At 41.5% G+C, this 22,368-nt stretch overlaps 1 long non-coding RNA gene across 3 annotated transcripts in view; it reads right to left on the bottom strand.

Moving 5' to 3' along the window:
• Nucleotides 1-22,368, bottom strand: part of LOC116598575 — a 128,345-nt gene that overhangs the window by 1,089 nt on the left and 104,888 nt on the right. For 2 of the 3 annotated variants that reach the window (XR_004289105.1, XR_004289103.1), the window contains 2 exons: nt 21,917-22,027; nt 19,572-20,055 (listed from right to left, as the gene is read on the bottom strand). This is a non-coding gene — a long non-coding RNA (uncharacterized LOC116598575). Of the gene's footprint in view, nt 1-19,571; nt 20,056-21,916; nt 22,028-22,368 lie in introns of those variants that run through there. The other variant, XR_004289104.1, reaches the window with a different exon arrangement.

Here is a 22,368-nt window from a genome sequence, read left to right as displayed (position 1 = left end):
GGGGATGGGGTCTGATAACTAAATGGTGAGAGGTTTCTTTGTGGGGTGATGGAAGTGTTCCCCAAATCACCGCGGTACTAGCTACATGACACTGCGAATCTATATACTAAAATTCATTGAAATACAGACTTGAAATGGGTGCATTGTATGGTATATGAATTATATCAACAGAGTTGTTTTTTAACAGGAAATAAAGAATGCACAGGTGAGGGAGAGGTAGGACAAAATAGCATCTTCATTACTAACAGAGGTAGGTCATGGTTTTTGACCTCTTAATATGCTGATAAACCTCAACTCCAGAATTGGGCAGATTTACCTACGTGGCCACAGGCGAGGCTGGATGGGGAGGCCTCGGACGTGGGAAGACTTACACCACAGAGGAGCACTGAACTTATGGTCTCCGTGGCTAGCTTGCCCAAGAGGAAAAAGAGGCAGTTACAGACTGGGTCCCCACTATGCAGGCTCGTGCAGAACGATACCTTGTTTCCCAGCACAAGGCTGCATACCATGGGAGGCCCGCTCCCCCATGGAAAATGGTGGATGTGAAATGAGCCTTATTGTTCTTCCCACACGCACTGATCCGAGCAATCACTCCCCTTCCCACTGGACAGAGGCACAGAAAGGTAGGCGGACACCAGAGGGACACTTCGTAGAGCTCTCTTCACTTGGAAGGAAACATTGGGCATAGGGAGGGACCATATCCCCCAATTCTGAACAGCTTTTCTTTTTTAGATTTTATTTGTCAGAGAGAGAGAGAGAGAGAGAGAGAGCACAAGCAGAGGGAGAAGCAGGCTTCCTGCTGAGCAAGGAGCCTGATGTAAGACTCGATCCCAGAACCCTGGGATCATGACCTGAGCCCACGGTAGATGCTTAATCAACTGAGCCACCCAGGTGTTCCCTGAACAGCTTTTCTATTGTTTTTATTTGTGTTTCCCTTCAGATCCTCATCATTTCTTGTTTAGATGGGCCCAGATGTATGTCTGATGTGCCCGTCCCAGGAAAGAAACCTCAAACTTAGGAAGCCCAAATACTTTATAAGGGACTGTAAGCATGCTTGACCTTTGTTGTGGAGGAAAACACTACTGTAATCTTCCATGGTAGTGTCTTCTACATAAACACACTTTAAAATATAGTTGGAAACTAAAGGCTCTATCAGTGCTTCAACATCTCAGACACATACAGATGCAAGAAGCCCAAGGAAAATTGTCTCACAACAGTCTATCACCAAAGAAACTCCAGATTTTTCTGGAAACAGCCACTAATTGTTCAATCCATAAGGCCACCCCGGACCCTAAACTCATACCTATGAGGTAGAGTGGGCTATGAAGTACTCTGAGGCCACCAGGAAAGCATCCTTCCCAAAGTGCTTCTCATAGGATGCCATGGAGGATAATGGACTCAGAGGACTTCTCCAGAAGGCAGAAGCTCTCAGACAGGCTAACCAAGATCTTATACCACCACCACGGCAAGAAGTCCTCAACCCCGCTACGTTTGAGGGTTGCTCTGACTGCCATGTTTCCCATTCTCCTCTTTCCTGAGCTGCAGTTGTTATGGAAATCCTGACCTTTCTCTGCTGCACATTTAGTGCACTGGAGGGCGTCACCGTGTCTTTGTGTAAAGGTCACTGGGCCGTGAGGAGACACATCTGGAGCCACACACCATCCCGGGCTAAGATTCTGAACTGCATGCAGTACATGGAGAAACACTTTTTTTTTTCCTTATAGATAATCTCCCTTTTGGGCAGAGGTAGCATGTGTAGCTGCCTGAGAGATATTTGCATTATGTTCCTTTGGAGAATTTTAGTGTGATTGCTCACGTGTACTTATTAAGTACAGAATGAAGACGTATCGATATTACACAGCTAAGAAGGAGGTTGTAGTGGGTTGTCTCATATTTTTTTGGCTACTTATCACTTTTTGGACATCCTTGTTGTGATTCCCAGCCTTCTGATGGCTATGTCCCCTGAGGGGGAATTCAGGAAACAAATTCCCCAACATCTGACCTTAGGCTGCATCAGTTAGACCCACTTGAATCTGCTGTTTGTGAATTGGCAACTTAAAGGAGAAAACTCGATGCGTAACCTGCCTGGCAAAGGTGGCAGCAGAGGCTTCTGGCTTTCAGGGGCTACAGTGCCGGTGGCCTGTCCTCACAGGTCCCCTGGGGCAGCAGCGGCGGTTCTAGCTTCTGTAGGCCAGGTGGGCTACGCAGTTTCGGGTGTTTTTTTTTTTTTTTAAGATTTTATTTATTTATCAGAGAGAGAGAGGGGGAGAGAGCGAGCACAGGCAGACAGAATGGCAGGCAGAGGCAGAGGGAGAAGCAGGCTCCCTGCTGAGCAAGGAGCCCAATGCGGGACTCCATCCGAGGACGCTGGGATCATGACCTGAGCCGAAGGCAGCTGCCCAACCAACTGAGCCACCCAGGCGTCCCTTGGGTGTTGTTTTAAGAGCAGCCTCAAGCTTACTTATCCAGCTCACCCAACATTTCTGTAAGCTGCCCCAGATAGTCCTTTTATTTCTTTTTACCATTTTATTGAAACAGAATACGCATACAGAAAAGCACACATATTTGGCGGCATAGCAGGGGTGCGGTCTTGGGAGGGGTCCATTCCCGGGTACAAACAACAAGGAAGTAAGTTGCCTGTGGATCATTTAAAAACAGTAACAAAGCTGATCCTGCTTTTTACTACATCCTGCACAATTCCTTCTAAATAATGTGAAGGATAGGGCGCAGGGGTGGCTCAGATGGTTAAGTGTCCGTCTTCAGCTCGGTCACCATCTCCGGGTCCTGGCGTCGAGCCCCACATTGGGCTCTCTGCTCAGCGGGGAGCCTGCTTCACCCTCTCCCTCTGGCTCCGCCTGTCCCCCTGCTTGTGCCCTCTCTGTCTCTCTCTCTCTCAAAAGAATAAATAAATTTTTAAAAATAAACATATAAATAAAATAATGTGAAGGACAAAATAGTCCTCCATGAAAAAAAAAGGTTAAGTTCTAAATAATCAGTGCAGTTACTACTGAACTAAATATATATAAATATTTTATATATTTTTAACATATGCTTATATATATATTAACCTGTGGAATCTGATGCTCGTACATACTTGTAATTATATTAATTTATATGTAAATACATTAATAAATCATTCTGATGCAATATATATATTTATAAAGCATATTAAATAAATATATATCATATATATGAGAATCAAATTGGCACACTTTTCTTACTTTTTTTAAAAGATTTTATTTATTTTATTTGACAGGCAGAGATTACAAGTTGGCAGAGAGGCAGGCAGAAAGAGAAAGGAGGAAGCAGGCTCCCTGCTGAGCAGAGAGCCGATGTGGGGCTCTATCCCAGGTCCCTGGGATCATGACCTGAGCCAAAGGCAGAGGCTTTAACCCACTGAGCCACCCAGGTGCCCCAACTTTTCTTATTTTTTAATAAGCACTATATTCTATAAGGAATTTAATTTGGAGGACGTCCAATTATATAGCTGGGCCCTGACACATGTGGGCTCAGCTACATGTGGACATCTCAAGAGTAACCCTTGAAGGTCTGAAATCTTTCGAGCTGCCTTTCCACACAGTTGTGTTTCTGACACATGTGGTCCTACGTATTCCATGTTTAAGGGGTTCAAAATAAACAACTGACATTGTGGTGAAGGTAAAGACAAAGAAACAGAGCTTAAATTACTTCAATTCTGTCAATCTATGACTATAAGTTTTATAATGTATTCGAAATTTGAACAGTGAAACCCAGGGTACTGCAAGATACTTTCATAAACATATTTACTTTCCAAATTTTACTTTATACATAATATACGTTATTGCATTTGAATAACATCTGCAACAGTGAATTAAAAAAAAAGTTTGTTAATTATTAATAGAATTCTGTTATCAATTTCCAACATGTGTGAGTGTGTGTAGGGGGTGGTTTCCCTAGATCGGCAAGCGATTCCTATTCCTGGACACCACCACCTACCCAGAGACAGCATCAGATTCCACAGGTTAAGAATTCAGTCCCATAGGACGGCCCTCCGCCTCCATCCTCCACTTCAGATACCAATTCCAGGTGGAGGGGACTTGTCACCTGTACTTCTGCCCAACTGGCCATAGAGTAGTGTTTTCAGTGACTGCCTCCTCAGGTCTGATTAATTTGCTACAGCAGCTCACAGAACTCAGAGAAACATTTCACTTACCAGATCCCTGGTTAAGTATAAAAGGATGTGTCTCAAGAGCAGCCAGATGAAGAGATGTGTAGGACAAGGTAGGGGGAAAGGGCACGGGGCTTCCATGCTCAGGGCACCACACTCCCCAGCACCACCACGCGTTCACCAACCTGGAAGCTCTCTGAACACAGTCCCCTTGGGTTTTTATGGTGGCTTCATTACAAAGGCATGATTGATTTCACCATTGGCCATTGGTGCAATCTTTAGCCCCACTCCCCTCTCAGGAGAGGAGAGGGTCGGGGCACAGGAAGTTTCAATCTTTTAATCATTTGGTTGGTTCTCCAAGAAGCCAGCCCCTAGCCAGCAGGTTACCTCATTAACATAACAGGAGACACCTTTATCCTTCTGAGCACAGGAAATTCCAAGAGTTTTGGGAGCTCTCTACCAGAAAGGGCAATGATGACCTAAACATTTATTTCTTCCTCCCTCCCTCCCTCCCTCCCTCCCTTCCTTCCTTCCTTCCTTCCTTTTTTTCTTTCCTTCTAAAGGTTTTATTTATTTATTTGACTGGCAGAGATCACAAGTAGGCAGAGAGAGAAGGGAAGAAGCCTCCCCAAGGAGCAGAGACCCTGATGCAGGCTCGATCTCAGGACGCCGAGATCATGACCTGAGGTGAAGGCAGAGGCTTAACCCGCTGAGCCACCCAGCGGGATGGCTGGGAATGAGTCATCCCCTAAACATTTATTTCTTATTATGATTCACAATACCACACAAATTAAAACCTTCTATATAATGTGTATGCATGTATACACCCATATACCTATACACAAACACACACCCGCATGTAAAATTTAACTTAAAAAGATTTCACAGTCTGTTTCTTTTATTTTTTTTATTTTTTTTAAAAGATTTTATTTATTTATTTGACAGAGATCACAAGCAGGCAGAGAGGCAGGCAGAGAGAGAGGAGGAAGCAGGCCCCCCGCTGAGCAGAGAGCCTGATGCGGGGCTCGATCCCAGGACTCTGAGATTATGACCTGAGCCGAAGGCAGCGGCTTAACCCACTGAGCCACCCAGGCGCCCCAGTCTGTTTCTTTTATAACTATTATTATTTTAGTTTTATTTCATGGCTATTATTGAAAATTATTTTGTCATGCAGAGGAGGAAGGTGTTTAAAAATAAGTGTACTGGGTGGTGGGGTCTCTGAGTGGTTCAGTCAATCGAGCTTCCCCTCTTGGTTTCACCTTAGGCCATGGTCTCAGGGTTGTAGGATCGAGCCCCACATCAGGCTCTGTGCTCAGTGTGGGCAGAGACTGCTAGAGATTCTCTCTCTCCCTCTGCCTCTGCCTGTGCCCACCCCTCTCCGCTTGTACTCTATAAATAAATATATTATTTTTCTTACTTAAAACATACACCTAAATACACCAGGGACATCCCTGCACATATCATAAATGTACAGCCCAATAAAGCATCACAAACTGAACATACTGATGTATCCAGGACCAGATAAAGAGATTATGTTTTGAGAACCTCAAAACAGCCTCCAGTCACAATATTCCTTCCCAAGGGTAACCACTGTTCTGATGTCCGACAGTATGGATTTGTTTTTGCCTGTTTTTGTGTTACATACAAATGGAATCACACAGTGTGTACTCTTTGGTTTCTGGCTTTTCCCCCTCAACATTGTGTTTGTAAGATTTATCCATATTGCTGCATGTGGTTGTAGATCATTCATTCTCATTATATATAGTATTCTGCTGTGTAAATATATTACACTGTAGTATCCTTCCTAGTGTGAATGGATATTTGATTATTTCCATCTTTCAGTAGGTTCAATAACTCTGTGGATATGCTAGTATGTGTCTTTTGAGGAACCTAAGTACACATTTCAGTTAGGTATACAACGAGGGAAGAGGTCGTTGGAATGCAAAGCATATATATGTTTGCCAAACAATTTTCGAAAGTGGCTTTACTGTGTTAAATATCTTTTTCAAAAAAAAAATGTATTTTCTCGAGACACCTGGGTGGCTCAGTCAAGTGGTTGCCTTTGGCTCAGTTCAGGATCCCAGGGTCCCAGAATAGAGCCCCCACATCAGGCTCACAGCTCAGTGGGAAGCCTGCTTCTTCCTCTCCCTCTTCTCCTGCTTGTGCTCTCTTGAGCTTTATCGAATAAATAAATACAATCTTTAAGGGGGGAAAAAAAAGTAAATCTGATTGTCCTCTGTTTATAACCTTTGAATGTCTCTCATTGTAACCTATACAATAAGAATGAATTATTTACATATAATAGCAGTCCTCAAACTTTATTTTACATAGGCATCGCCTTAGTCTTTCCAACCTCACCCATCATTCTTTTTGAGATTCTGAATCCTAAGAGCCCAGGGATTTGCATTTTAATGAGAAAGCTCTAGAAAAGTCTGAGTCAGGTGCTCCTCAGATCACAGTTTGAGAAACACTGGCCTATCGAATGAAATCCCAGCTCCTTACGGTGGCATATAGTCATATGCCCCACTTCCTACACACATTCACAGGCACACACAGGCCATGTTCAGACATTTTGAACTATTTGTACTTCCTTGAATTTGCCAGCCTGTTTCACATTGTCAAGCCTTTGCTTAGTGCTTTCCCATTTACACTGAATGCCCATTGTCCAATGTCCACTGAAGAACACACATTAACATTCAAGACTGATCAAGCATCATCTCTTTTAGGAAACTTCGTACACCAATTTCCCCACTGTGCTCTCTCTCTCTAGAAAAATAAAGCGCTCTTTTCTTTGTCTGCCCTCTATATCCCATGCAAACTTCCATATGATCTCTACATTTTATTATGTGTATATGTCTGCCGATCCCTACCAGTCTGTGAGCCTCGGAAAAGCCACGGCCCTATGTTATTAGTCTTTGTAGCAAAAGGCCTATCACAATGCTTGACATTCATTGGATGGTTTAAAACAGTGAGCTACTCAAACAATAAAAAATATTACTCTCCTGAAATTAAGCCAACTACCACAACTCATCTAGATATACTCTAGCTACAAAAATTCTTTTCAGACTCTGAAAGAGAAAAAGAAAAGGCTTAATAAGGAAAAACATATGAAATTCCTGCTGATCCAGAAGCCCCATGAATGAGCAGGATTAATATTTCAAGGTATGTACTCTAGAATTTTCTTCTAGAGTCTCAAGAGATCAAGGTGAAATGCCTAGACTCTGGACTGTTTTCCTCTCTAAACTATTGACATCAGAATTAATAATGTCTAGCAATTTTTCAATTCAGAAAAGGGGTGGGCTTTTTTTGTTTTGTTTTGTTTTTGTTTTAATTTATGACAGAGAGATAGCATAGCAAGAGAGGGAACACAAGCACAGGGGAGCTGGAGAGGGAGAAGCAGGAGCCCGATATGAGGCTCGATCCCAGGACACTGGGATCATGACCTAAGCTGAAGGCAGATCCCAGGACACTGGGATCATGACCTAAGCTGAAGGCAGACACTTAAGGACTAAGCCACCCAGGCACCCCGAAAAGAGGTGTTCTGGAACATTGTTGTTTGGGAGGTATAAACAACCCAGTTGCATTTGATTCTGAGGCAAAGACTTGGTTATATTCGAGAGCTCTCTGTCTCTCCTACAGTTATTAGTTCTCTGACCTTCTATCTTACCCCCGTATGCATCCAGAGACCAAGCTATAAAAAGTGACTTGTAATTTCTCAAATGCAAAGATTCTCCCCACCTCCTTCTGAACTTGGTGAACTTGCTGAACTTGCGTGTGGCTGTCAAGGCTCTCTTTCTGTATCACCCACTGGATGGAGCCTAAGCCTTTCCTGTCTGTGGCTTTCATCTACACCTGCCAGGCTCCTGCCTCATTGGCTGCCCCTTATCTGTGTTCTCATCTCACTCCTGCCCCCCCAACCCCACCACTTACCACCATCACTGCACTCCCTGCTCTGTGCACCAGAATGCTGGAGTTCCCTTTCTCCTAGCCCAAGGAATGTGTTTCAACTCTGTAGCCTCAGTGTCAGAACTGTGGTCCCTTAATTAATGCTTTCTGAATCTCCCACACACTTATGTGTCAGATTCTGTCCTGGGTGCTTGGGGTACAGGAAGGTGAAGAAAATCAGCAAAGCTCCCTGCCCTAGAGGAGAGGACATTCTAGCAGAGGGAGACAGATAGGAAGCCTTAAAGAATAAGCAAATCACATAGTATGTCAGAAGGTAACAAGTTCTGTGGGGATAAAAAGACAAAAATAGAGCAGGGTAAAGGGGAGCAACCAGGTACGGGCTAGTGGCTTGTAAAGCGTGGCCAGTTTGCTCAACAGAAAGGAAGTCAGAAGCAAGATTATAAAGGAGCTTTCATGTGACTTACATGTGGGGGGCCAAATAGGGATTTCAGGGGGTAACAAAAGGTTTAAACCCAAAAGGGCATTCCAAGGAGCAGAAGCCACGGATCCAAAGGCATGCAGGCTTGAGTGCTAATGATGTGAGAGTGTGTGGGGGGCAGCTGTGGGTGGCTGGGGAGTGTGAGGTGCCCAGCCAAGTAGTGGAAGATGAAGCTGGTAAGGAGCATGGGGCCAGGATGTGAAGGGACTTGCGTGCCCCACTAAGGAGTTTGCACTTTACCCCCTAGACAGCCGGGGTCCTGTTGATGATTTTATGCAGGGGAATGTCATGTTTATATTTATTTTTAAAAAGATAATTCTGGCAGATGTACTGGAGTGGTGAGAGTCTGGGCAAGTCACTTAACCTCCCTCTTCCTCTGTTTTACCATCTATCAAATGAGATGGGCCATATCTGCTCTACTTACCTCCTAGGATTTGGGTGAGAAATAGATAAGATACATGGAAACCCTTTGGAAAGTGTATGGTACTGGAAAAAGACAAGCATGTGCTGTTGTTATTTCAGCTGTTCTGTGTTTGGAAATGCGGTTTTAGAGAAGCCCAAAGAATCAAGGAGCAATGCAGAGGGATGACCCCACTTCTGTTTCCCTAAAAGAATTAAATCGAATAACGCTCTGATTTGTTGACTGGCTATTTCAGCACGCCACTACAAAGAGCTAAGGGGGTTTACAGAATATAAAGAAAACCATCCGTGGAGAGCATAGAGTCTACCTGGAGAGGCACAATCCTTCTAGGAAGTGAAAACAAGTACATGAAAATATGATCCAATCCAAAAGGAAAATGCTGGAAGGGGGCAGAGATTGAAGGAGTGGGGACTCCCTACAAGAAAAGACACTCATGAAATTTGTCCTAATGGAGATGATGATTTGCTAATAACAGCACATCTGTCATTCCACTCCCTCTTATGAGGCAGAATGGGTAAGATTCCAGGGAAATATTTCACCAGGTAGAAAATTTTATTTCATATCTGGTGGCAACATGAAATCTATTCTTCTAAAAGTAATGCTAATAAATTATGACATTTTGAAATTTTCAAAATTATGAGTTACTTGGGAACCAACATGAAAAAGCCTCATTGCAGAAATATCTTGGGTTGGTCTCACACGTGCTGTTCTCTTTTCAGGTATTTGTTGGGTAAAAACAGATTGTAGGTATATTAAATTATTTCTTTAGGTTCCTTCTTGAATGCAAGTTTGAGTTGGTTTCACCCATTTTGAATGCTATCTTCCTATCTCCAGCTAGCCCCCATTGTTCTGTAAATACATAGCATTTAACATTTTTATGTCCAAAAAAATAAAATGAAATTTAAAAAATAAAATTTGTGTATCCATCTGTACTTTCTTTTGTAGATTACAATGACAAGTTGTGTATCTTTGTAATACTGGCAGAACCCTCAGTGTTTGGGAAAGATTGAGAAAGGATGACATAATAAATAGTTTAATAAGGGATACATTACCTTTTCCTTGGCCTCTGTAGAAATATTATTTCATTTATTAACCATGTCCTAAACTGGAAAATTATCCTGTTACTCAAGATTTTTAGTTAGGAATTATATAACCTTTGAAATATTATTTTGATAAAGCAAGCTTTCAAATGAAATGAAGTGCTTAGTCTCTGTATTCTTAGTATGCACTTAGTATGTGCTTAGCACATGGTCATCACTTCCTGAAACCAATGATCTAATTAAGGAGAAGAGATTTATACATAAGAAACAATTAGCAAAAATACAGTATCAAATGTACAAAATTATGAGCCATAAACTAAAAGAGCTCTGGGAGTGAATTAGCTTGGCTAGAAACAATTTTTCAGTTTCAATGTCAATGTGTCAATACTGGTAATTAGTAATTACCAATTGCCAATGTCAATTACCACAAACTGTTAAGTGAATATAAGTATGACATGTTCTCCTTGCCAAGGGCATGGTATGAAGGCAAGAGCATGGCTTTGGTGTCCAGCCGACCTGGGTCCTAATCTAGGCTCTCATGCCTTTCAGTGTTGTATGACCGTGGGCAATTACTTAACCCTATCTATGAAATGCAGCTATGGACAGCAGCAATTAAGACTCTCGTAAATGAATAACATCAATTCCTAGAAAGAAGATTAACATGCCAACATCCCTGTATTCGGTTCTACTTCTTACCACCTACCCTACAAAGGATTTTTAGCCGTCATGGGGTATTTTCCTGAGAGCCCTCAGAAATAGGGAAAAGGCTGTCATTTTCCTGCTGAAAGGTAGGATTCTATCCTTGGATGATGAGCGGGTGTAGAGGGGAATATGATGAGGGGATAGGGTGGGATGAATTATGAAGAAGCATGAAATGGCAGAGTTAAGAGGGCTTGAGGAGAAAGTAGGAAGAAGCCACTGTTCGGTATTGAGCAGGAGAGAGAGTCCAGATAAAAGTGACATACCATGGAGTTGGTGGGGACAAAAGAAATGAAAAGGAAAAAACAGAAATGAGACATTAAAAATACCATCTCATCCTCTTATGCCAAATGTAATACATACATTGTAGCAAGTAGGGAAGTATACAAACATAAAGAAGAAAATAATTACCATAAGTCCTTCCCCCTGAGTGACTCATTGCTTATGTTTTGCCATATTTCTTCTAAGTCCCTCCACATGCATTACCCTAATATTTATTTGGGGAGAATATTGAAATAAGGACGATTTAAAGCTTACAGGTCATCTCTTCTGGGACGCCTTCTTGGATTTCCATGGCAGGTTCATCCTCTGTGCTTACAATATTTTATACAGATGCAGAATTCTTCTTTAAGCAAAGATTGTTTGTGTATTTGTAAGGAAAGCAACTTAGAATGTTCCTTTTGGTTTGGGATAGAGCAGTTCAGGGTGAGTTGCTGCATTACTTCGCAGAACATTGTGTAAAAGACAGTCTTGCTGTGAGCAGAGAGAATTTCTATAGAAATTATTATTTAAACAAGGCTTTCACTTGCTGGGGCTAAGGGACAGATGTTGGGGTGCTTGACTTGGGCAGAGGCTGAGGACAGGCTGTAAAGTTTTAAGAGCAGGCTTCTGCAACGCAATGGTGGGCTGAGGGCTAAGCGGAGAGATGACTATAGGTGGCTTCCTGGAAATGGGCATCATTAACGGACCCTAGGTCTAGCAGTGTTCCCATAAACACTAGGCTATTTATTAGCTGTGCTTTGTGGAATTAAGGGAAGCAATTGTGACTATTGGAAGTGCTATGGAAGGTTGGCAAAAGAGGAGTCTGAACCACCAATAAGACACTTAAGCAAATAAGGTCCTTATTATACCAGGTACTATGCTGAGACCTCTATAGACATGAACTCCTTTAATCCTTGCAACAGCCTTATTACGCCCTGCTTATGAATGAGCACACAGGGCACAGAGGAATGTCACACCTCTAAAACATCTGGGAAGGAGTGAAGCCAGGACTCAAGCCCAGGCAGTTTGGCAGCTAAGTCTCTGCTCTTAACCATTGAACTCTAATGTCTCTTGGACCATGCCATCTACAGTCACAGAAGATACTGGTTCAGACGAGGTCCACTGGGAATTGAAGGGAAAGACGACACACAAAAACTGGAGAACTGAAGACTTCCATCAGCGCATTGACAAGATATGTTCATTCATGTTCATTCTTTCCCATCCACTGGACTGATCTCCTCTAGGACAGGACTGTGCCACATTTCCCTGTATCCTCAGTGCCAAGCATGATGCCTTGCCCATAGCAGCCACTTAAAAAGAAGCACCCAAAAGAGGACATGGGACACATTGGTGATGACTCCAAGGTGTTGAGTCTGGTTTATAGAGAATTGTGTAGTTCTGGAGAGATAGCTAACTCTTTAGTTGGGTGGTCCTTACAGACAAATAACCGTCTATTATTTTTTTAAATGTGTTTATCTCTCAGCCTTTCTTGCCAAAAAAGTCTGCCTTAGGAGATGGGGTGAAGTCTGCTTGTAATTCTCTCTGCAGTGGCAAAATGCATTGGGGTAGAAAGCAATCTGAGATTTACAGCCTTGAATTTTATCAAGACATTTGAGAACAGGTAATAAGACCAATCTATGAACTTGGTAGGATTTATAGCATGTTTCAATCTTGTGTCTAGCTTTGATATATAACAAAACACAGTGGGACAGTCAAGAAAAATTCATGTAGGATGTAAGGTGCATAGAAGAGCTAGCTAGTGCGCCAGTGCCTGAACTTGGAACTTATGTTTCCTACTAACAAGTCCATGGGGAGTTTTGGACTATTAAGGAAGGGCTAAAGACATTTAACTGTGTTTAATTTAAAAAAAAAAATACCCTAAATAATCTGGTTTAGTATTACTGCTATTGATATTGTGAGGTTAAAGCCAAAATAAAAAGCAAGATTTTACCGCAAAACCAAAAGGCAATTGTGAAAAGAATCCAAAACCACACAAAAGTGGAGAGAAGAGTATAATGAATTCTTATGCACCCACCATTCAGTTTCAACAATTGTTAATTTGTGGCCAATCTTGTTTCACCCGTTGATCCTCACTCCACTGCGGATTATTTTGAAGCAAATCCCATTTGTCATTTCGTTAAAAATATGTCAGTACACAGCTCTAAATGAGAACTTCTTTTTTAAACAGATCACACCTAAAATATTAATCCTTATTCTTTAACATCATCGAATATCCAGTCAGAGTTCAAGCTTCCCTTACTATTGTTTGATTTTTCTGACTTGCTTGACTAAAGATGCAACTAGATTGTATGCCTTGCGATTGACAGACATGGCAATTTATTTATAAACTTAATTTACAGGTTTCCAAGCCACCTTTCTCGTCTTGCGATTTTGGTTTTATAGAGTACCTCACATGTAGATTTTACAAATTGCATTTAACCCAGTATTTTTTTTTTTTTTTTTTTAGTATATTTTGATAGAGAGAGATCCCAAGTAGGCAGAGAGGCAGGCAGAGAGAGAGAGGGAAGCAGGCTCCCCGCTGAGCAGAGAGCCCGATGTGGAGCTCTATCCCAGGACCCTGAGACCGTGACCTGAGCTGAAGGCAGAGGCTTTAACCCACTGAGCCACCCAGGTGCCCCTAACCCAGTATTGTTTAACGTGTCTCTTTTGTCTTCCCATTTCCTGTGAATTGGTTATTAGATCCAGAGTTTTGATTAGACTTATTTTGGAAGAAGGTTTTATAAGTAGTGATTTTTGAGTGTGTTCTGTCAGCAGGCATTTATACTCGGTTATTTCTTTTTTGTGATATTAGCAACCGTGGATCATCATTATATAGATCTGTTAATTCACTGGGGTTGCACGATTCACTAGTTCATTAGGGGCTACCTTGATTTTCCTAATTCTAGAATTCCTTCATTATTTATCAGCTGAAATAATCCTATAAAGAGAAACTTTCTCGGTTCAACTCTTTGATTATCCTAAGATATAGCCCATATAAGAGAAGCAGGACGAATGCTTGATTCTTGCCTTTAATTGACCAGATTTTAACGTAGTAAGTTGATTCCCTAGCATCCTCCAAAGATAACAAGGGAGATACTTTTTAAATATCAGTTAAAACTCATGGATTTATATGTATTCATTACATATCAATCCATTGTGATTATTGGCCAGTGATAGCTTTGGCAAATTGTCCCTTGACTCCTTTTAAGAGACTTCAGGAGTCTTTTCCAGCTTTTCTCTGAAATGTTTCAGGCTCATCTAGTAGATTTCCTCCCCTACTCCTGGCATCAACTATTTATACAAGGAGCTCTGAGTCTTCTTGCGGCAAAATGGCTTTAGAAGCCATAATCTGAGACCTATGGAAAATAGGACTTCTTTGAATTAAAAAACAAACAAACAAAAAACCCCAAAAAACAAAACCCAAAAAACTTCGTAGATCCAAATATCAAAAACTATGGATATTGGGGCTCCCGGGTGGCTCAGTGGGTTAAAGCCTCTGTCTTCGGCTCAGGTCATGATCTCAGGGTCCTGGGATCGAATTCCGCATCCAGCTCTCTGCTCAGCGGACAGCCTGCTCCCACCTCTCTCTCTCTGCCTGCCTCTCTGCCTACTTGTGATCTCTGTCAAATAAATAAATAAAATCTTTAAAAAAACCCCAAAACAAAAAACTATGGACATTTAGAGAACCACCCGTTTAAAGCAGCTCACAAGATTCCTGAAGATTTTCCCCCTGAAAGTGTTACTAGTTTGATAAAGCACTGTATTCTTTGAATGTCTAAATTTAAAAAAGAAAACATACAGTCTAGAAGCAAATAATAACAATATCACTGACTAACAGTTGGAGGCTATGGTAGGCTGAAAGCCTGTGCTCCCCAAAATATGCCCAAATCCTCATCCCTGGAACCTGTGCATATTACCTTGTATGACAAAAGAAACTTTGTTGCTCTTATGATGAAAGATCTTGAGATGGGGAGACTATCCCAGATTATCCAGATAGGCCCTAAATATAATCCCAAGTGTCCCCAAAGTGGGAGACCAAGGGAAATTAGACTACAGAAGAGAAGAAGGTGATATGACTACCCAAGTGACATGGGAGGGATGTGGCAATAAGGCAAAGAAAACCAGCAGCCCCCAGAAGATGGAAAAGGGAAATGATAGATTCTGGAGCCTCCAGAAAGAACGGGACTGGCTGCTGCTGATTTTTAGCTCCAAAGGATTTAGTCTGGATTTTTATCTTTCAGAATTATAAAAGAAAATATTTGCTGTGTCTTAAGCCACCGAATTTGTGGTAATTTGTTAGAGTGACTGTAGGAAACACAGAAACTCATCCTAAAACGAGAGATAGGAACTAGGGCCATGTAACTCGAAGTGTAACAATAAATCAGAAAAGTTGCAAGCCTCCGAAGGCTTCTTGGAATTGTTAAGCTTCACCTTCCCTGTCCGTTTCAGCAACTCAGACTTCGTCTGGAGCTGCTCTGGAGAGAAGGTGTTTGGAGGCTCCTTGGGCAGGAGGTCTGAATGCGGCTACCCACAGCCAGGTTTAAGGAACATGCAGAACTCACAGGAGCAATGAGGTGCTGCGCGATGGGATTTGGTCAACTGGTGGCGTTCCTTGGAGGTAGGAAGAGCCAAGGCTTGCAGAAGCACCGTTCTTATAATAACAGTGACTGTTAGCAAGTAATAAAAGAGCTTTTCATCACCCATCAGCAGAGGAATAATTCAAAACATATTTTTGTGAGGAAAGAAGAGGTAATGGGATTGTGCAGTAGTGGGAACTAAGGAGCTGAAACTATTGCTTTTTTTAATAGGGGTTCAGAGGCTGCTGCTGCTTGTGTGTTTTACACGAGACAGTGGGAATCGCCCTGCTGACCAAACGCTTCGTAAACTCTTCCCCCTGACTTATGGTTCCTGGGATGGACACTGGCGGCATTTTGCTTCATGCTTCAAAAGTTTAAATAAATAATCCTTCCCTTCAATTCAGCAGCTATCAGGGAAAATGATATTGTTTTTACTCATCCTGGCGAGGGGAGGCACTTCTGAAATGCCCACGCTTTCAAGCAGAAACAGAGCATTTCTGCCAATGAAGCGTGTAGCGAGGTCCCGAGTCGCCAGCCTAACTTTTTATCACAAAGGAAAGATGAATGCCCCAATCTAAACTTCAGCTGCCCGCTATTTTTCCTATATATGGTCAGTGGTTTCCATAAGAATCGAGTATGAGAAAGGCTTTTGATAATGATGTTTTCTTCTCTTGGCTAACTGAAAGTTTTTGATATTTAGGTGAAAAAGTCAGAACATTTTGTGGGATGGGTTGTGAAATTCACAAAGGAGCAGCGGATTCACGCTGGTGTTGAATGGCCTCAAGGGGCCACGGCAAGGTTACTGTACTTAGGAAGAAGGGAAATGGATGTCCTTTTAAAATTCCACACAAAGTCCCTTTCATAAAAGTGTATCAATCCCCATTAAAAAACACAACTTGATGTGTTTGACTTGATGACTTTGACTTCTTTGGCAAAATAACCATGACAGTTTGCCATGAACAGGACATCAAAGAACCAATAAATTTAATGAGTGGTTTCCAACCCTCCACACTCACTAGCTAGTATGTTTCACTGCTACTATGTCTACATCTAAAACAAAAAACAAAAGAATCTCAATTCAAATTGACATACCTCTCAAGCTTTAATACAAAGACCTATTGTCTGAAGGGGTAAAATGGTGACATAAAGGCTTTGGCCAAGTATTTGGCTCATGGTGCTTAGAATAGTGTCATTAAAGGCGAACTGCTTTCAGTTAAAAACAGGTTTTTCTAGATTCTCTTCTCTGCAAATGCAAAGGATGCAAGGCTGAGTCATATGTGGCCAGATTATATTTCTCTGGGAAAACAGGAAGTAAGTTGGGAAGCCTTGGGAAAGAGGGGTAAAGTGAGGCTGATCGGTGGGGAAAGGTGTGGCAAGGGGCGATGAGGTTGGCCGAAAGGACAAGCTTCATCCTGTTCACAGGATTTCAGAGGATCGCCCCGAATCTTTCCATTATCTCAGGAGCTGCAAACTCTGATGTCAGGGCAGCATCTTAAGTTACAAGGCAACCTGAGTGGTGAGGCCTATGGCAAATGGGAGAACAGGTCTGCGCAAAGAAGCCGACATCTTCTTAGCTGCGGCCCATTGTCGCCACGCACACTGCCAAATGCAAATATGGGCTGAGTCTTGCTAGAGCTTCTGATTTTTTTAAAAAGCCGGAAATCCATATTTTTATATGTTATCTTCAGATTTTGAAATATAAACAACTAATTCCAGTAGTCCTAAAACACTGTGCAGACTAAACAAAATGTGTCTGTGGGCGGAATCAGGTCCTGGGGCCGCCACTGTACATCTTCTGCCTTAGCTTAGAACAAATTTTGCATTTTTGAGAATACACAGGTTATTTATGAGAAAAGGCCAGGATTCTCTTATGTCTTCTATACAGAATGTCCAAGGTAAAAATGAAGAAGGCAAAGAATTACTTAAAAGGGAATTTTAAGGGATGCCTGGGGTGCTCAGTCGTTAAGCGTCTGCCTTTGGCTCAGGTCACGATCCTGGGATCAAGCCCCGAATAGGGCTCCCTGCTTCTCCCTTTCCCACTCCCCCCTGCTTGTGTTCCCCCACTTTCTATCTCTCTCTCATCAAATAAATAAATAAACTCTTTTTTAAAAAGGGGGAACTTTAAGTGATATTCTTTAAAAAGGCTTTTTGGCCTTTAATCTTACAGACTACTCATTTCCAAAGTTACTGAGGTCAGCATGTTTCTCCCCCACTCCTTCAGGGAGATTGTCTCATACAATTGTGAAGGAGTTGATAATTTTGTCACATTCTCCAGGAGGATCCCCTAGCCCCCTAAAGGAGTTTTAAAAATTTGCATACATTAGGATTCACTCTGTGCTGTGAATGAAGTTCTTTAGGTTTTGGCAAATGTATTGTTATCAGTTATTCACCAATACTGTACCATACAGACAAGTTCACTGCCAAAAAAAAAAAAAAAAGAAAAAGAAAAAAAGAAGGCTTTGTGCTTCACTGTTCAAATGACTTTGTGGTCTAGTCACCATGAGCCAGACATAGGAGACAGTATGGAGCTCAATCTAAACTCTAAAGTGATACTATTTTAATAATAGTATTTTCTTTTTTAAAAATGTGTAGGAATATATTGGCCAAACAGGAATGAACTGGCAGGGTTTAGTTGCCTAAGTTGATATTTGAAAAAGAAAGTGATTTTATATAAGGTTATAGTTGGACACCCAGAATTACTCTCAGAACAACCACCAAAGAGCTGACCCAGCAGGAGTACTGTTACCTCTGCCTCAATTAGGAAGGTGGGAATCACCTTCTCGTTGCCTTCATGAACACAGGGCTCTAGATATATGCTAGAGACAAGGAAGCCATTGTACAGCAACTGCCTTGATCTGCACATATTTAAAGGCTGTCCCCTACTAACTTGTTGCAGTAAATCCCAAGATCTTCGTAACTGTGACTACCAACAGTTTCAGCCAAGGAAGTGGAAAGATGGCTCCCTCCACATTTCTGCATTCCAATTTCTACACAGTACATCTAATGGCCATAACCTAGCTCACATCCAGAAACTCCAGCATAATGGATTGAATGGTGGCCCCTCCAAAGATATGTCTACCCAGAACCTGAGGATGTGACATTATTTGCAAAAAGGGTTTTTACAGAAATAATTATGTTAAGAATCTCAAGGTGAGGTTATCCTGGATTATCTGGATGGGCTGGAAATCCAATGACAAGTGTCCTCATAAGAGACAGAGAGGAGGAGACACAGAGAAAAGAGAAGTCCACTTGAAGATGAAGGCAAGGAATGCCGGGAGCCATCAGAAGCTGGACTAGGGGTTCTCCCCTAACCATCAAGGGAGCACAGCCCTGCCAACACCTTGATTTTGAACAGCACTGTAAGAAATACACTTCCATTGTCTTAAGCCATCTAATTTGTGGTAATTTGCTATGGCAATCCTAGCAAATAATACACCTAGCCTCAAGTGACTCTAGGAAGCTTCCTTATCCTCAGCTTTCCAGCCTCTGCCATATAAGAACACTCCTACAAGAAGGATGGGTGGCTGCCGAGTGCTAATCCACTATGTTTACCACTTGGAAATAGAAATTGCATGGATCACGGGAGAATAAAGATTTCTTCTGAGCATGTCTGTTTGGTGATAGCTAAACTCAAACCAGTTTATTTACATTTAAAAGTCTATAGATCATGTCATGCCCTAAAGTGACTCCACAGCAACTAAACACATCTAATGTACAATGCCAAGAGCAACATTTAAGCATTTAAGCAATGTTCTTAAATTTTTATTTATTTACTTATTTATTTAGAACGTCATTGCCTGTGTAAAGACTTTCAGGCCAAGTCTAAATTGGCCAAATTTATCTTAAATTATGAAGCATCAGAAGGTATCTTATTTTTGTAAAAAAAAGAAGAAGAAGAAGAAGAAGAAGAAGAAGAAGATGATGATCCTGGTATTTTTTATTTCTACCTCTATATGCACAGCAACCTTTCAGCAACAATATACCTCCTGAAGTTAAATGTAAGGCATAGAATACCATGCTGTGCAATATTCTATTTAAGACACACAAGAATATGTCATGTTTCCAGCATCATCTAAGGTCGGTTAAATGAGATTTGTGATCTTACAAAATAAAAGAGTCATTTTCTCAGGTTGTTTAGACAATGTCTAGAAGACATTCTGTAACAGATAATTATCTTCTATAGCAGTTCCTAGTGTTGGGGTAGGAATTCTATCACCCCTTTGCTGGGAGACTGAGCCGATCCCTGTCAGATTCCATGCAGGTGGAGCTTCTCCTCTGAATCTAAGTGGGATACCAATGCTGGGACAGGGGGAGCAGAGTCTAGAATCTGGTGAGAATCTGAAGTTCAAAAAGCCCCTGTCTTCACACAGAATGGGGAGTGAGGATGGAGAAAAAGGGTGAAGCCAGGGGTCTGAGACTGGAGAGAAATAACACAGTGATGAGAGAATCTGGGGAAAGGGCCTCGTGGGTTCCAGGAGACATCTGCTCTTGGTGTGTTCTTTGCAGGAAGAGCAAGGATGTGGTGCCTGGTGGGATAGGCAGTTTAAAGGGTTAGAGTAGAAGGCACCCCCTGGGACAATTAACCTCCTGGTGTAATGATAAGCTTCTGATAAACACAGAAACTCACTGAAGTGAGTGATCCACATTTTCTCAGTCCTGTGGACCGTGAACATACAATAATAGGCAATTCAGTATTCAGGATGCAAAGTTCAGTCTCTAAGTACTCAGAAATTTAGAAGACTTATATGTTTAATAACATCACAGAGTAGATAGCAGCTGTATGATGTAATGTCTGCATGGATGGATGGACGGATGGATGAGAAAACTCTATCTCCCCAAAAAACGTTCCTCCCGCTTACCATTCTACCATTACCTTGGGCCAAAGTATCACCACAAACAGCCTCTGTTAATATGCAAGTACACTATCCTGAGTTACAACAATAAAGGCCTTTTCTAGAGAGTTGTGCAGTTTTCAGTTTTCAGTTGTCAATATTCCATATCATTTTTCTAACATTTATGGGGAGAGATTGGGGAGGAAATAGGAGCTTTGATGGAGAGATATGGGAGGACTAATTAGGGAGCAGAGGGCATGGTCAGAGGTGACAGCTTGAGTGGAGGGATGCATCAGAGGACTGTAGGCATCACAAGGACACTCAGGGCCCATAGGGACCTGAGAAGCCCAAGAGACCACTGCCAGGCTCTTCAGATGACTTCCCTCCTTGAGTGTCTTATACCCTACAACTCAGAAGGAGGTGTTTGCCGACATCCTTTCCTGCTCTGCTGGGACTTTGATCTACTCTTTCTGTGCCCAAGCAGTACCATGCATATTTCCAGAGGCAAATTCATCATATAATTGATCTCCAGGGGCAAAAATCTGGGACAGTATTTTTAGTGCAGTAGAATATGGGACTATTGCATTATAGCTACAACCCTAGGGTTTAGTAACTTCATGCAAGAACTTTTCTTTACCAATTTATGTCTGAAATTTAAAAGACATTTTGTGTGTAATAGCTCAGTACTTTAGTACCACTTTAGTACCACTGTCATACCCGCTGAGTACTAGTTCTTGGCAAGCATCCTGGGAGAAAAAGGGTCAAATGAAAACTGTGTTTTTAATATAGTATGAGCCTGAATAAGGGATTAAAACCAATTAAGTGGAGAAAAGACAGAAAAAAAAAAAGAGAAGCTGTTCATATTCAACAAACAAACAAATCCTAATAACCATACGTTGCAATTTTCAGGTTGGTGGGAGTTTTTTGGTACTTTGGATTCCACTCAGAGACAAAGTAAATCTTACTTTGAATAGTTGATCTAATAGAGTGAGTTTCCATATTGATTTGGTAGCCTTCCTAGTCTTCTAGGTCTCAGCCTAGAGCCAGGCTGAAAGGTTGGGTCACATTCTTTCCATGACATTTTAATGAGCAGTTTAGGGAGTGTGGCTGGTACGATGATAGTAAGTGGGGACAAGTGGCAAAGATTAACTCACTATTCATCTTCCCTCCTGCAGAATTTAATACCCCTACTGTGGCTGTCAACACAATGATAGAAATTATAAATTAGATTAGGCTCTACAACATCTTGTATACAATAACTTCACTTGCTAATTAAAGTATTTTTTTCAGGTTCTCAGTAATAGTATTCCTTTCCCCAATTTTTCTATACGTTGTATAGTTACATTTTTGTTCAAATACAATGCACATACCATAAAATTCATTTTTAAAAATGTACAGCTCAGTGGGGTCTTTTTGGCCAAAAAAAGTTTTTAAAATGGCCACGGTACCCATTACCAGCCATTCCTCAAGTGTATTTATATTGAACTGACTTGCAAATAAAAAGAGAGGTTGTTAAGGAATACATTATCTATGAGAATCAGGAGCTTAGACATACTTTTAAGATGGTGTGAGGGTGCCGCTTTCCCTGATAAGTCAGCTTGCGCCAGGCCCTTGATTTTTCGGATTCTTGCCAATTTAATTTTTTTTGACTGCATGCAAATCTCAGCTGTTGCCAAAACAGAGAAAAGCAATATGTGAGATAATGAGTGATTTACAAAAATTTCTACATATCATTTTATATCACTCTCTTTCATAAAAAAAAAATCCCTCGGACTTTATTTTACTAGTTACTTCTACTGATAAAACTTCAATAACCTACTTAAAAATTTGTGGACAGGAGTTTGGAAATCGTAGCTCAATGATCTAAAACAGTATCTGGCACAAAGCCACGAAACATACAATGACTACCATTCTCTTAACCTTAAAAAATAAAACTGCCAATTATTTTACTAGCAAAAAAATGGGTTTATTTGGGAACACCACTGAATTCCAGTCCCAGATAAGAAA

The sequence above is a fragment of the Mustela erminea genome, chromosome 9 (assembly GCF_009829155.1).
Source record: "Mustela erminea isolate mMusErm1 chromosome 9, mMusErm1.Pri, whole genome shotgun sequence".
Lineage (NCBI taxonomy): Eukaryota > Metazoa > Chordata > Mammalia > Carnivora > Mustelidae > Mustela > Mustela erminea.
This window is presented reverse-complemented; position numbering and strand designations above follow the sequence as displayed.